At 39.7% G+C, this 15,589-nt stretch overlaps 1 protein-coding gene across 2 annotated transcripts in view; it reads left to right on the forward strand.

The window, feature by feature from the left end:
- LOC124592299 (juvenile hormone esterase-like) overlaps positions 1 to 15,589 on the forward strand; it is a 106,008-nt gene that overhangs the window by 13,874 nt on the left and 76,545 nt on the right. The window lies entirely within an intron of this gene.

The following is a 15,589-nucleotide window of genomic DNA, read 5'->3' on the forward strand; positions in this document are numbered from 1 at the left end:
TCGACAACGAAATCAGTGATTCCCAATTACTCTGTGCGTTTGTAAAATAGTTTTTTTTTAAAAAAAAAAAGATGATGTACGTTGATAGTGTTCTTGACCATTTTTCACTTTTGTCTAAGAAAAGTAGATATCTAACACCTGATACACTGGCACCATATTTCTGGGAACACATGTTAGAAGAAGCATGTTCATCATATGACCAGTGTTGAAGATAAAAAAAGAATTACAAACAAGTGTTATAGTTTGATCAGAGAATGTGTGTTGCATAACAACACGTCACATAAGAACTTTCTTTTTCAGCAAAGCAGATGGTGAAACATTACATCATAAATTATGTGAAGCTCTTTCTGAAACCAACTTGTTCCTAAATAAAAGTCTTATGGTGGGATCAGACTCGTGTAATGTCAGTTAAACAAGTGTTTAGGATATTAGATGGTGATGTCCAAGAGACCAGAGGCAGATAACTTGTAAACATTGGAACTTGCAACATTCATACAGTGCAATATGACTTTGCAAAGGCTTTGGGGTGTTAGGTGGAAAAGCATCAGAATTTATGGGCAATATTTATCATTATTTTGATTATTGGCCCATTCGTTGGGAAGAATTTGAAGGAATTCAGTCTGACATTTCACATCACAGGTTTTTGAGGCATAAAACTGCAATGTGGTTTACTTGAGGCCCTTCAACCAACAAAATGTTGCAACAGTGGGATGATATCCAGTATTACTTTATTAAGAATATATGAGGTCTGTTCAAAACATTTTGGAACTTTGTCCACAAAATTTTTCTACGCTTGTCCTTTACTTACTGTGTGGTCTCCTTTGAAATACTCTCCTCCACAATTGATACACCACTCCCAATGCTGTTTCCACTTCCAGAAGCAGTCTTGGTATGTTTCTTACTGGATTGCGCAAACGCTGTCTGTGAATTTTCTTGTACCTCGTCTATTGTTGCAAATCTTCGTCCTTTCAACATCTCAACCTCATAACCATAGACCCATATCTCATCGCCAGTTATGATTCTCTTAAGGAACATCATGTTCTCATTTGCACAATCCTGAAGCTCTTCACAGATTGGTCTTTCTGGGCTTGGTTCATGAGCCATGGGACGAACTTAGCGGCAACATTATGCATTCCAAGATGCTGTGTCAGGATTTCATGACATAATACAACTGAAATGTTACATTCTTCTGCAATCTTTCAGGCATTCAGTCTTTGATTGGCACACACAATTTTCTGATGATCTTAACATGAGTGTTGTCTGTGGATGTCAAAGGGTGTCCTGAGCAATGGTCATATTTAACTTCTGTCTGGCCATTTTTAAACCTTGTGAACCATTCGTAACACTGAGTACAGCTTAAGCACTTCTCACAGTAGGCTTTCTACATCATTTGGTGTGTCTCTGTAAAGGTATTCTTGAGTTTCACACAAAATTTAATGCAGACACGTTGCTCTTCTAACTCTGTCATCTCAAAATTTGCAAACTGTGTGACACAACATTCTACCCAGTACAGCAGTGAATAGTAACTGACATACAACAATGAAACTTCATGCATTCACACATTCAACAGAGGTGTGTGCAGGGATGCCAACGTATTTTGTTCCAACGTGTCATTGGCGCGAAATTTCAAATGTTCCAGAATTTTTTGAACATATCTCGTACCCCTAAAAATGAATATTGCTACTGTTCAGTCCAAATCCAGCAATGCAATTGTGAAATCTCGAAGCAAACCTACAATGAAAGTAGAACTTCATTTCTAATTTCCTCTGCAGAACTATTTAGTCGGTTCACACAATGTTTTTAAAGCCAGTCAGCTTTGATTCGCAAATTGCATACACAAAGAGAAAACATACTTCAAACCATTTAGTCTCCTGTTTTCCAGAGTTCTTCTTTCAGGAAAATTGAGAGTATTTATGAAATTCTTCATAATGAGCTCTTTACATTGAATTATCTGCTTCCTCTTGTTAGCGGGCAAGAAACCAAAGAGCCTAGAAAAGTGGAAGAACATGACAAATTTTGGTCCCTAAAAATCCCCCCTCCCCCTCCTGCCTCCCATGAACCATGGACCTTGCCGTTGGTGGGGAGACTTGCGTGCCTCAGTGATACAGATGGCCGTACCGTAGGTACAACCACAACATAGGGGTATCTGTTGAGAGGCCAGACAAACGTGTGGTTCCTGAAGGGGGCAGCAGCCTTTTCAGTAGTTCCAGGGTCAACAGTCTGGATGGTTGACTGATCTGGCCTTGTAACACTAGAGGACAAATGCAATGATGTAGAGGCTTATCTCACTAGGGGTAAGATAGATACTGCCTACAGGAAAATTAAAGAGACCTTTGGAGAAAAGAGAGCCAGTTGTATGAATATCAAGAGCTCAGATGGAAACCCAGTTCTAAGCAAAGAAGGGAAAGCAGAAAAGTGGAAGGAGTATATAGAGGGTCTATACAAGGGTGATGTACTTGAGGACAATATTATGGAAATGGAAGAGGATGTAGATGAAGTTGAAATGGGAGATATGATACTGCATGAAGAGTTTGACAGAACACTGACAGACCTGAGTCGAAACAAGACCCCCGGATGTAGACAACATTCCATTGGAACTACTGACGGCCTTGGGAGAGCCAGTCCTGACAAAACTCTACCGTCTGGTGAGCAAGATGTATGAGACAGGCGAAATACCCTCAGACTTCAGAATTCCAATCCCAAAGAAAGCATGTGTTGACAGATGGTAAAATTACCGAACTGTCAGTTTAATAAGTCACAGCTGCAAAATACTAATGCGAATTCTTTACAGACGAATGGAAAAACTGGTAGAAGCCGACCTCGGGGAAGATCAGTTTGGATTCCGTAGAAATGTTGGAACACGTGAGGCAATACCAACCCTACGACTTACCTTAGAAGATAGATTAAGGAAAGACAAACCTACGTTTCTAGCATTTGTAGACTTAGAGAAAGCTTTTGACAATGTTGACTGGAATATTCTCTTTCAAATTCTGGTAGTGACAGGGGTAAAATACAGGGAGCAAAAGGCTATTTACAATTTGTACAGAAACCAGATGGCAGTTATAAGAGTCGAGGGGCATCAAAGGGAAGCAGCGGTTGGGAAGGGAGTGAGACAGGGTTGTAGCCTCTCCCCAATGTTGTTCAATTTGTATATTGAGGAAGCAGTAAAGGAAACAAAAGAAAAATTCAGAATAGGAATTAAAATCCACGGAGAAGAAATAAAATTGGAGGTTCGCCGATGACATTGTAATTCTGTCAGAGACAGCAAAGGACTTGGAAGAGCAGTTGAACGGAATGGACAGTGTCTTGAAAGGAGGATATAAGATGAACATCAACAAAAGCTAAACAAGGATAATGGAATGTAGTCGAATTAAGTTGGGTGATGCTGATGGAATTAGATTAGGAAATGAGACACTTAAAGTAGTAAATGAGTTTTGCTATTTGGGGAGCAAAATAACTGATGTAGACTGGTAATGGCAAGGAAAGCATTTCTGAAGAAGAGAAATTTGTTAACATCGAGTATATATTTAAGTGTCTGGAAGTCGTTTCTGAAAGTATTTGTATGGAGTGTAGCCATGTATGGAAGTGAAACATGGACGATAAATAGTTTGGACAAGAAGAGAATACAAGCTTTCGAAATGTAGTGCTACAGAAGAATGCTGAAGATTAGATGGGTAGTTCACATAACTAATGATGAGGTATTGAATAGAATTGGGGAGAAGAGGAGTTTGTGGCACAACTTGACAAGATGAAGGGACCGGTTGGTAGGACATGTTCTGAGGCATCAAGGGATCACAAATCTAGCATTGGAGGGTAAAAATCGTAGAGGGAGACCAAGAGATGAATACACTAAGCAGATTCAGAAGGATGTAGGTTGCATTAGGTACTGGGAGATGAAGCTTGCACAGGATAGAGTAGCATGGAGAGCTGCATCAAACCAGTCTCATGACTGAAGACCACAAAAGGTATCAGTTGTTACTGACAGCAGTACATCTCAAAAAGAAATTAATCATCCATAGATTTAATGTTTCCAAATGCTTCAAAACTTGTTAAGGCTTCTCTTACAGTGTCCCGTGGAAATAGGAGGAGATATTCCATTTAAAGGCACGCATTAGGAGATGACAAGAGAGCGATGACCAAAAGATTTGTAATCATTGTTTTGACTGCTTAGTATGTTTACCTTCCATGCCCATTGACACTCAGCTCATTAGGTATGGACGGCGAGCACATCCAAATTATATTGCTTACGCAGAAGAATGACAAAGGAAAAGATAACTTGAATTAGAAGAGAAGCAAAAAGAAGAGCAGAACTAAAAGCATCTTGAAGAGGAGATTAAAAAGATTAATAATGTGAAAAAATCAATTGACTATGAGACAGCTGCTCTGAAAAGAAAAAGAAAAGAAGAACATCAGCTATCTAAGAAGACTTAAGAACTTCTCTCTTAAGCTGCAGCTAAACTGAAGAAAGCACTTGAAAAATTGATTTAAAGGCAGCAAAACTGGCTCAGGGCGTGGTTGCACAAATCACTGAACTAGAAGAGATGGAAAGAAAGGGAGGTGGAAACCATTTGGAAAAATCTTGAGAAGAGAAAGTGTAGTATAACTACTTTTTTTTTGCTGAAGTTCCTTAGAAACAGGAATCCAAAAATATTTTGTCGAAATTTTTCTGATATTGAAGTGATGTGATGTAGATTTTGTTTGTGAATTACAATTATCAATGTCAAATTACCAATACTGAATTATGAAAGTACCTTAAATATTAATAAAGTTGTATGAAGGGAAAAAAAATGATCATACTCTGTCCAGGAACTTAAAAGAGAAATTTATTAAGGTCTTAAATGGCATGATTGGTAAAGGATTATAAAAAATGAAAACAATTAATTTGTGCTGTATCTGTTTATTGAAATAATTTGCCACCTTTTAGTCAGCTTTCTAAAATATTCTATCACCTTTTAATCTCACCCTTTTCAAGTACTTTGTCACCTTTGTTACCTTTTTCAAGTGCCACATGGCTCTTCCCCGTGCACCTACCAGAACTACAACAACCCATTCCCCCTTCCTCTTCGATCTGTTTTGCTCTTCAAGAAATGCATTTCACTGATGATCATTCTCCAACTCATCAAGATTACAGTGCATTCGTCAGAACTTGAATGGCTGTGAGAGAGCATCTGGAGGGGCCTGTACATTGGTTTGCATAGATGTCATCAGTGAGCGGATTCCCCTCCATACCACATCAAAGCAGTAGCAGTGCAAATGTGAATGACACCAGTGATCACCTTTTGTAACATTTATTTACTTCCAGGCAGTGCACTTAGTTACTTTGAGGAGACAAGCTAAATCCAATAACTCCCCCACCCCCTCCCCTCCCCCTCCTTTTCCTGTACTTGGAAATTTCAATGCACAATGCTGCCCTGTGGGAAAGTACCATGTAGTTTGGCAGTGGAGTTTCGACTGGCAAGCATCTTTCTGGTATCGATCTGTCTCCGCAGTGACTACTCTTACCCACATTAATTCCACCCATGGTACTTTTTCAGTTGTCGACCTTACAGTCTGTTCTGCCAGTCTCATGGCTTTGCTACAATGGTAGCTACATGATGCTCCTTGTGACAGTGACCACCTTCCAGTGATCATGTCATTTCCATCACCACCCAACAGATCAGTTATGATGTTGGACCCTTCAGATAGCTAAAGTGTTTGTGTTACTCTGCTGTCACCTTCATTCACTCTCTGTCAGACTGCATTGATGAATTTGCAGGAGACTTCTACGACGTGATTACCCATGCCACTAGAACCGCTATCTCCCTTTCTACGGGCTCCAGTCAGTGATTAGTGTTGTGGTGGATCAAAAAAATTGCAGCAATTATTAATGATCATTGAAAGACCTTGCAGTGTCTCAAGCAACATTCTTCATAGATTACTCTCATCACCATTAAGCAGCTCCATGCAAAAGTTCACTATCTAATTGCAGTAATGCTGGGAGAACAGCGTCATATGGGAATAAATTCTTTTTCATCCCAGATGTGGGACAAGCTCCATAATTTAATGGGCTGCCAGAACAACAACTGTTGTAGATCTCCTCCAATATTGCAAAATTGGTACTAATGCATTGCTTGTTACTAAACACCTCGTGACCCACTTTGTGACAATGTCGGCATCCTATTCTAATGCAACTATCTTTTGAAAACATAAAAGTCAAGTAGAAAATATCCCCTATCCTTTACCCCCATCACAATGAATGATTTAATGAACCTTATACGAACTGGGAACCAGTTCAGGGTCTTGAGTTATCACACATTACAGCCCAGGCCTCATTTGATCCATAATCATATGATTCAACAGCTGAGTATCAAAGAGTCTATCTAGACAGGGTCTTTTATGATATTTAGCTGTTGTTCCACTTCACAGTGATGAGATAGTATCACTGTCCCAATTATTAAACAAAGGGAAAACCAAAAGTCTACAACAGCTACCAACCGATTAGCCTTACCAAAGTGCTGTGCAAACTGCTTGAAATGGTTGTAGCCCAATGATTGTGCAGCATTTTCAAATTTCGGGCCCTCTTGTCACGTTATCAATGTGGTTTCTGGGAGAGACAATCCATAACCGACCATCTGGTTAGGTTGGAAACAGCAATCCAACTGGCTTTTTCCAAACGCCAGCAATTCATCATAGTCTTATTTGACCTGCAAGAGACATATGACACCGCTTGGCGGCATCACATTTTCCTTACACTTCATGACTGGGACTTTCAAGATCCCTACCAATTTTTATTCATCAGTTTTTATCACACAAGTTGTTTCAGATTAGAGTGGGTACATTGCTCAGCTTGCGATGGGACCAAGAGACTGGCATCCTGCAAGAATCTGTACAGAGTGTTACACTCCTATTCATTGCCATCAGTTGGCTAGTGCCCTATGTTGAACCTGTAGTCACCCCCACACTGTATGTCACTGACCTTTGTATTTGACATAGCTCCCAATCTGTAGCCTTGGCTGATCGTTATCTGCAAGGAGCACTCCAAAAACCATTTGCTTGGACCCTTTCCCATGGCTTCCAAATCTTGTCTGCAAAATTGCGAGATGGGCATCGTTGTTGTCATACTATGGCCCGTCTTGAGCTAGAACTCTACTTGACTACCTAATGCCTGGACATTACTGCACAGCCCTAATTTTGGGACTGCTCTTTGCTAACAAGCAGATATAGCTGCCTTGTATTAACCAACTAAAGACTGATTGCATGCAAAAACTTAACATTCGATCTGTTTCCTCACTCGCACTCGCACCTCTTGAGGTGCAGATTGTGCTACTGTACTCTGTATTTACTAAGTCATGCTCTCATCGTGACTGAACTATGGGTGCCATGTTTATGGCTCAGTAGCTCCTTTACCTTTAAAATTATTGAACCCCAGTCCATCATCATTGAATAAAACTGGCCAATGACACCTCATGGACTAGTTCTGTACGTCATTTGTTTGTCAAAGCAGGTGTCTTTCCTCTCCACTTCCAATGGTACCAACTCTTGCTCACTTAAGCATTCACCATCCAACAATTTCCTAATCATCCAATATGTCAAATACTTTTTGCATGCAAGGGACATCAACCCCTGTACACGTGTCTTCAGGAGACATTAACAGTTGGAATGCACCTCAGGACTCTCTGCTAGATCTCCACCTAGCTCCTTACAATACAAATAGTTCGTCACCCCATGACCTTTCAATATCTGTTTCTACCAGTTCTTCAGTAGAATCAGGATACTACTGTCATACACTCATAGCTCGAAAACCATGGATAGAACGAGATCTGCTTTTACATCTCCTGCATGTCTGGAACATGTGTGTGGGAATGTGTACTATTTGTTGTCGGCTACTGTGGGAGCCAGCATCGACACAAACAAAGGAGGAGAGAAGTTGCTATGGCAAGTGGCAGGAATCCAAAAGGATTTGCACATATCACATTCAAATTAATAAGACACTTTATTTTTAACAAGAAAAGAAACATTACTTAACTTGCTTCCTGTGCCTCCCAAATGCAATTCCTACTACACTCTTGCTATTCACAGTATGCAGACTAAGTTTCGTCTTCCTATTACTCAGTGCTGAGGCTCTCGAACTCTGCGACCGTACTGTGCCCAACCAGTGATGGGTGGCTGGTTAAGTCAGCATTGACAGGGGGCACTGTTTTCCTGGAGGTATGGTGCTGCCCATTCTTTCCATTGGCGCATGGGTCAACACCTTCTTGATGCTGTTTCGTGGTGCTGCGCTGGTCAGTGTGCACTCAATTTTTTAGGACAGCACACAATTTTTACAGTGGAGCTGATAGCTATTGATGGTGCCTGATGTTTTATTAAACTGATTCCTCTCAATGAGGAGACTCTAAGCTACTGAAGATATTGCTCTTGGCAGCTTGTGATATCTGCTACTCACTAGCTTCTCTCTGACCTGTAATTGGGACCGATGACCAAGCAGTTTGGTCCATTCCCCCCCCCCCCCCCCCCCCCCCTCCCCCCTCTTTTAAACGAACGAACGAACGAACCAACCTGTCATTCTAACTTGTCAGTTGTCTTTCTTTGTGTGTCAAGTTATTTTGTATTCCGGAGATGATCTGACAATCATTTGAGCAAAATAAGATCTCTCCTCAGTTGCAGATGGAGTAAAACCCATTCTGCTGCTGCTACCTCTAGTAAACTCTCTACTATCAGGAATACTGCTGCTGCATGCTGCTGTTCCATTCCTCACAGAAGGGATCAAGCATAATATGTTGCCTCTGCATTGGTCACACCAGACTAATCCATTGTTTTCTCTTTTTTATGAACCACTCCCATTGTGGTTGTGGGGCCTTGCAGGCCTCGTGGTGAAATGCCCCTTCCTTCTGGCTCTCCGTGCTAAACATTGTGTGCCACTCATAATGGTGGACAATGTATGGACATTGTCTTTCAGGAGTGCTAGCCCTGCAAGTTATTCATGGGAACTTCTGCGAAGTTTGGAAGGTAGGGGATGAGATACTGATGGAAGTAGAGCTGTGAGGACAGATCTAGGGTTGTGCTTGGGGAGCTCAGTCAGTATAGAGCACTTGCCTGTAAAAGACCAAGTCTCAACCAAGCACTCAGTTGTAATCCACTAGGAAGTTTCAGTGTACGGACATTTGTGCTGATTCTTAATTTTCTCTGAGAAATCAGTTTTTATTCTGAGATATTTCATTTTAAATTACTTTTCAGCCGGGGCAGAGGGATTGAGGATGGGGCTTCTACTGCCATAGGTTGAGACCCTTGACACCACCTACTCTGCCAGCTGCCTTGGCTATTCCTCTCTTTCTCTGTTTTAATTGGTTTTGGGTGCAGTTAGCCCATTTTCTGCCACATGCTCTTTTATGTATTAGGGATACCACTCCAATGAAGGCAAGACCTTAGGGATTCCTTATCCTTTACGCTAGCTAATGGGAAAAGAACAGTTGAATAGCTTTTTATGCTTTCTCCAAGACAGTGGGTCCTGTTCCCAGCATCAACATTTTGACTCTAATGAACCAGGGGAGGGACAGTTGTGGGAGGGATGCTCCCTGTTGCTTGCGGAGCTCCAGTGGCCACTTGCCTGCCCCAACCTACGTACTAACCTGATTATTTCTCACGCCTTATTTTGAAGTTGACTGTCCAATTGAAGTTCATTACATGTTTAGCCTCTTCATTTCTACTATTACAAATGTCTTGGCTAGAAGGAATTCTTTACTCCATAACTGTCTGAGCTCTTAATCGAATTGATGGGGGGTCAGGTGGGGGTGGGAGTTCTCTCACCACATTTAACTCCTGGGATTACCCTTGTCTGCTGTCTGACTTGTATACCAGCTTGACCCAGTTTTCACCACCTTGATTTACACCACTCCTACGTACTTCAATAATTTAGTAAAAGTTGTATCTGGCATCTCTACCTCAGATGACATATCTCTCGACTGAAAGACCCATGACGTTGCTGTTTAATCCCATAACCCACCAACCAACCAAGTAATGAAACTGACCTCTTTAATGTACCACACTTGCCTAAAACGTAATAATAATAATAATAATAATAATAAGCATAAAAGTTTTGATATAATAGCTACTTGCTTATATTAATGTTTAGGACATCACTTCAGCATAACTAACAGAGAATAATAATTTACATGATATAAAATCAAAGAAACTCTGTTTCTTTCAGTTACTTCCACTGGCAGTCAGGGAAGTTGTGACGTTCACTTGCTTTATTTCTTCATTTGTTTTCCTCGGTGTCAACATACTGTGTTGCTACACTGGCTGAAAAATGGGGGTTGGAAGATCAATACTTACTACTTTAAATGGTATAGCCGACAGGTGCACATTTGCGTTTCACAGTTCTTTACTTTCTCTGTTCACAACCTCCCAATAATACACAGTTATATGGCCAGTGCACTATTGGTTAACTTTTGACAAGCCTCATTAATAGCTTGCAGGCAAACATCCACATACTGCTACAATAGTATACTGTTGAAAATCTATGAGCAGTAAAAGCCAAACCACACAGTTCACAGAATAAAAAGCTATGTGTGGAACAGGCACTGTCATTGTTTTAAGACACAGTCTAATTGTGTTACACTTATTTCACAGTTAAGTTGGTGCACTGTTGTTGACCTAACCAATACAGATTCCTCGTCTGAAACTCGATCGTGGACTGACTGTCTTGGGACCAAAATTCGGGCCCTTTATATCCTCACAATAAGAGTTATGGAAACTACACAAAGTTTGATGTTTAATTTACAGAAATTACAATTGAGACTTAACTCATTCAAGTAACTGCATATATCGAAAAATTGGTTCTTTTAAACAGTTTCTTCTACCACAAGAGTTAGGCCAAATTATTTGTTTAAATGATGAAATTACCAGATTTAGTTACACAAGCAATACTTTTGACAAAACTGTTAATCACTTTGGAATTAATAATGGGCTAGTATTTGTATGGAGTGTAGCCATGTATGGAAGTGAAACATGGACGATAACCAGTTTGGACAAGAAGAGAATAGAAGCTTTCGAAATGTGGTGCTACAGAAGAATGCTGAAGATAAGGTGGGTAGATCACGTAACTAATGAGGAGGTATTGAATAGGATTGGGGAGAAGAGAAGTTTGTGGCACAACTTGACTAGAAGAAGGGATCGGTTGGTAGGACATGTTTTGAGGCATCAAGGGGTCACAAATTTAGCATTGGAGGGCAGTGTGGAGGGTAAAAATCGTAGAGGGAGACCAAGAGATGAATACACTAAGCAGATTCAGAAGGATGTAGGTTGCAGTAGGTACTGGGAGATGAAGAAGCTTGCACAGGATAGAGTAGCGTGGAGAGCTGCATCAAACCAGTCTCAGGACTGAAGACCACAACAACAACAAATGGGCTAGCTTTGCTAACATGTTTTCAAATAGAGCCAAATAGATCCTTTAAGAATAGTATTAGTTAAGAATACTATTAGTTGTTCCTTCAAATGTTTATAATTAGTACAGAATTTAAGTTATGAAACAATTACTGATTTCTCCTAGGTACAGTCAAAATAAATTAGAAAATCAATTACATACCTAAAACTAAGAGCAAAATTAGATCTTTTGTTATATCCTTTAAAACTGAGGGCCAACCTCTTTTATGAAAATACAGAATATACTCACGTATGTTAATGGTAATTAGTTAAAAGTGAAAAAATGAATTTTATGGAAGCAGATGGCAAAACAAGAGGTAAGTAAAAATATCCCAGCTTGCTATGTCACAAAGTCAGTAATAACACTCACCTGCCTCCGTAGTGGAGGGTCAGGCCGATGTGGCCAAGCTGTTCTAGGCACTTCAGTCTGGAACCACGTGACCGCTACGGTCGCAGGTTCAAATCCTGCCTTGGGCATGGATGTATGTGATGTCCTTAGGTTAGTTAGGTTTAAGTAGTTCTATGTTTGAGGGGGACTGATGACCTCAGATGTTAAGTCCCATAGTGCTCAGAGCCATTTGAACCATTTCGTAGTGGAGGACCTTCCATTTCTGTTGTGCCATAATTGACTTCTTGTCATTTTCCACTTGTACCTTTGGAGTCAGGAACCATGTTGGATTTGTTTTTAACAGGAGGTATGGCCTGCCTGTGAATGGGCTCCTTCGCCTTACCACAATGCTATCTATTATAGATCTGCCCACAAGCCATTCTGAATGAGCTAGCTCGCAAGAAAACAACGTAACATTGTCCTATGTTAAACATAGCTTGTAATTGTCTAGAATAATTTGCTATTTTTGACCTGTTTTCACGCTGCTCTATTTTTCAGAATCGTCTGAGAAAGTTGGTAATTGATACATGTAAAAATGTAGGATAAACAGTTTTAGTAAAATATTCTTTGTGTGTGTGTGTGTGTGTGTGTGTGTGTGTGCGCGTGTGTGCGTGCGTGCGTGCGTGCGTGCGTGTGTGTGTGTGAGAGAGAGAGAGAGAGAGAGAGAGAGAGAGAAGGGGAGGGACTCTGCACCTGGTACCTGGGATATTCTATAGTTTCACATCCATTGTTTACTATATTCCAGGCTGTTTCACTTAAGTTACTGGATTTGCTTACCTGTTCAGCATAATAATACGCTTTTAGAGTCTTCGTGGATTCTCTATATGTTTTTCTGTAGCATTTGTACTCTGCTAAGAAGTACTGCAATTTAATGTCCCTGAGTAGCATGCAGAGGTTTTTCATATTTTCCTTCAGTTTTGAGTTTTTGGAAGAATTTTGGGACCCAATTACACCTGTGGTTAAGTGTTCCATGGAAATGGCTCCACTTTCCTCTAGTATCATCTAATTTATATACATGTTGCTAGCCCGTGTGTGCAAGCTCCTCTAGTGTATTATGGTCAGTTTTCTTTTATAAGTCAGGAAGTCATTGTACACATTACTGTGTTATCTTTGTTGATATCTATGATATGAGAGTGAGTTTTCAATAATTTTCACGACTAATTCTTCCCTAGTTAAATGCATAATAACTTGGTCAGTGTAAGTCTGTAAGTGTAGTGTTATTCTTGTTGGGGATGAATTCATGTGAATAGAGTAATATCACTAACAATTCAGAATACATCTACATCCATGTTCCCTAAGATACTTGGTGGTGTGTGATAGAGGGTACCTCTGGTACCACTGTTCCATCTTCCCTCTTCCATTCACTGATAGTGCATGGGAAGAATGATCATTGGTAAACCTCCTTATTAGCTCGTATTTGTCAGATTTTTTTGTTGTGGTAATTTTGTGAGACAGAGAGGAGGATCTAATATGTTGCCCGACTCTCCTGGAACATGCTCTTTTGGAATTTCATAATAAACCTGCCTTTGAGGTGCAACACCTTCCATGCAGCATCTGCCACTGGAATGTTGACCATTTCCATAATACTCTTGCATCAGCTGAATGATCTTGTGACGGAACAAACTGCTCTTTGTTGGGCTCCATTGCTGCTATTAATCCAACCTGGTAAGGTACCCAGACTGATGAGCAATACTCAAAAATTGGTTGAACAAGTGTTTTACAAACCATTTCCTTCATGGGTGAATTATATTTCCTTAACATTTTTCCACCTAATTTACCTGCAATTTATTTTATGTGGCTATTGCACCTTAAGTCATTTCTAGGCATTTTACAGTAGTTACTGTTTTTATTGATTTGCCGCCGATAGTGTAATCTTTGCTATTTACGTACACTTTGCTATGTTTATTTAAATTAAGTCAACAGCCAGTCCCTCCTGCACTAATCTTTAATCCTCTGCAAATCTGGTGACAATTTGCTAAAGTCTCCTGGCTTTGCTATCTTTTTATAGACAGTGGCATCATCTATGTACATCCACATGGAACATCTAATGTTATCAACTAGATAATTAGTATTTTTTTTTAACAGTAATGCTCCTATCACACTTTCTTGGGATACACCTGAAATTACCTGGACAGCAGTCAGTTTTGTTTTGTTAAGAGCAATGTGTTGAGTTCTATCTGCAAGGATGTCCTGAATCCAGTCACAAATCTGGTTTGATACTCAGTAAGCTCGTATTTTGTTCACTAAATGATAGTGGAGAACTGTATGAAATGCCTTCCTGAAATCCAGGAACATGGCATCAATCTGAGGGCTGATGTCTACAACACTCTGAATCTTGTGGACGAACAGAGTGAGCAGAGTTTTGCAAGATCTCTCTGTGCAGAATCAATGTCGATTTTTATAGACAGTATTTTTGTTCTCTAATAATATCACAAGATATGAGTGTAAAACATGTTCCATCATTCTTGCACAGACTGACATTGGTAGCACAGGGCTATAATTGTCTAGTTATGACCCTTCTAGAAAATGGCAATAACCTGCACTTTTTCCGGACACTAGGGATGCTTTGTTGCTCCAGCAACCTACGATAAACCACTGCCAGAATGGGAGCATACCCAAGATAATTTGCATTATAGCTTAAAAAGTCTATTTTCACATCTCCTAGCATTATAACCTGTTCCTAGTTTGTTGAGAATTTATCCAGAAGCTTGAAATGACAGAGGAATTCACTACATCACTGTTTGGTGATCTCTACAAGTCAGCTGTTATTAAGTTGTCTTTGCGTATCTATGTTCTCTGCTGGTGATTCAAAGGCCACCTCAGCAGGGAGTTCATCAACCAAATCAATTTTTCACAATGAATTTTATTTCTGTCTTAAGTGATAGCACAACCATCATTGTGTTAACTGCTCTAGAATATAGACTCAAAATTTCATAAAAACTAAGAGTCTCTTATGTCTTGCATCCAAGTTCATTTAAAATATGTGTGTGCCATATTCTCTCCTGTGAATGTCATTTTATTACTGCTGTACTGTACAGTCTGGAACACCATTTTGCTTTTTTAGCTTCTCTGATGCTGTTGAGCGGGTGTCTTTTCTTCATGTGTATACATTGGGTGCAAAATTTACGGGCAAGAAAAACTGTTGTCATAGTTATAAGTCTTTTCAATTCCTCTTTCCTTTAATTTTTTGCATAATCAGATTGGAGCAGGTTGTTAACATCAGGTACAAATGAAGATTCTTTTACATCATCGAAGCGTAAGAAGTTCCATTGACAAAATGAAAGAATATTCATTTCACTCATCTTGGATGTAGTTGAACATCGTGACAGTGTATGCAGTTTAACGTATTATTTTAAAAATGCTGCAGCTACTAAATCTATTTTGGACTTACTTATTTAATGTCTTCATTTTCTTTAGTGTCCATGGTGTGCATTAGTAGATTGCAGTGTATGTTAGCTTTGTCATGTCCTGGTAGTACTGTGAATAAAAGAAACAGAACGTGGGTGCTGCCCTTCATAATGAGGAATAACAATGTTGACAGGAGCTGTAAGTGGTCTCTATGATGGAGTTGGCTTGCTCACTATCTCATTTTAATATAAAATATACATACCTAGCCAATAATTAGTATGGTACAAATATGAATATCACTAATATTCTATAGTACTTCAACACCACAGTTGTACCTGCATGTTCTGGACCTTTTGAGTTACGCAAATTCATTCAAGAGCATTTAGTATTAAGAAAAAATTATGAACCATACAGATGTTAACAAAAATATAATGCAAAATAATTGAAGGCATA

Source organism: Schistocerca americana, chromosome 2 (assembly GCF_021461395.2).
Source record: "Schistocerca americana isolate TAMUIC-IGC-003095 chromosome 2, iqSchAmer2.1, whole genome shotgun sequence".
Lineage (NCBI taxonomy): Eukaryota > Metazoa > Arthropoda > Insecta > Orthoptera > Acrididae > Schistocerca > Schistocerca americana.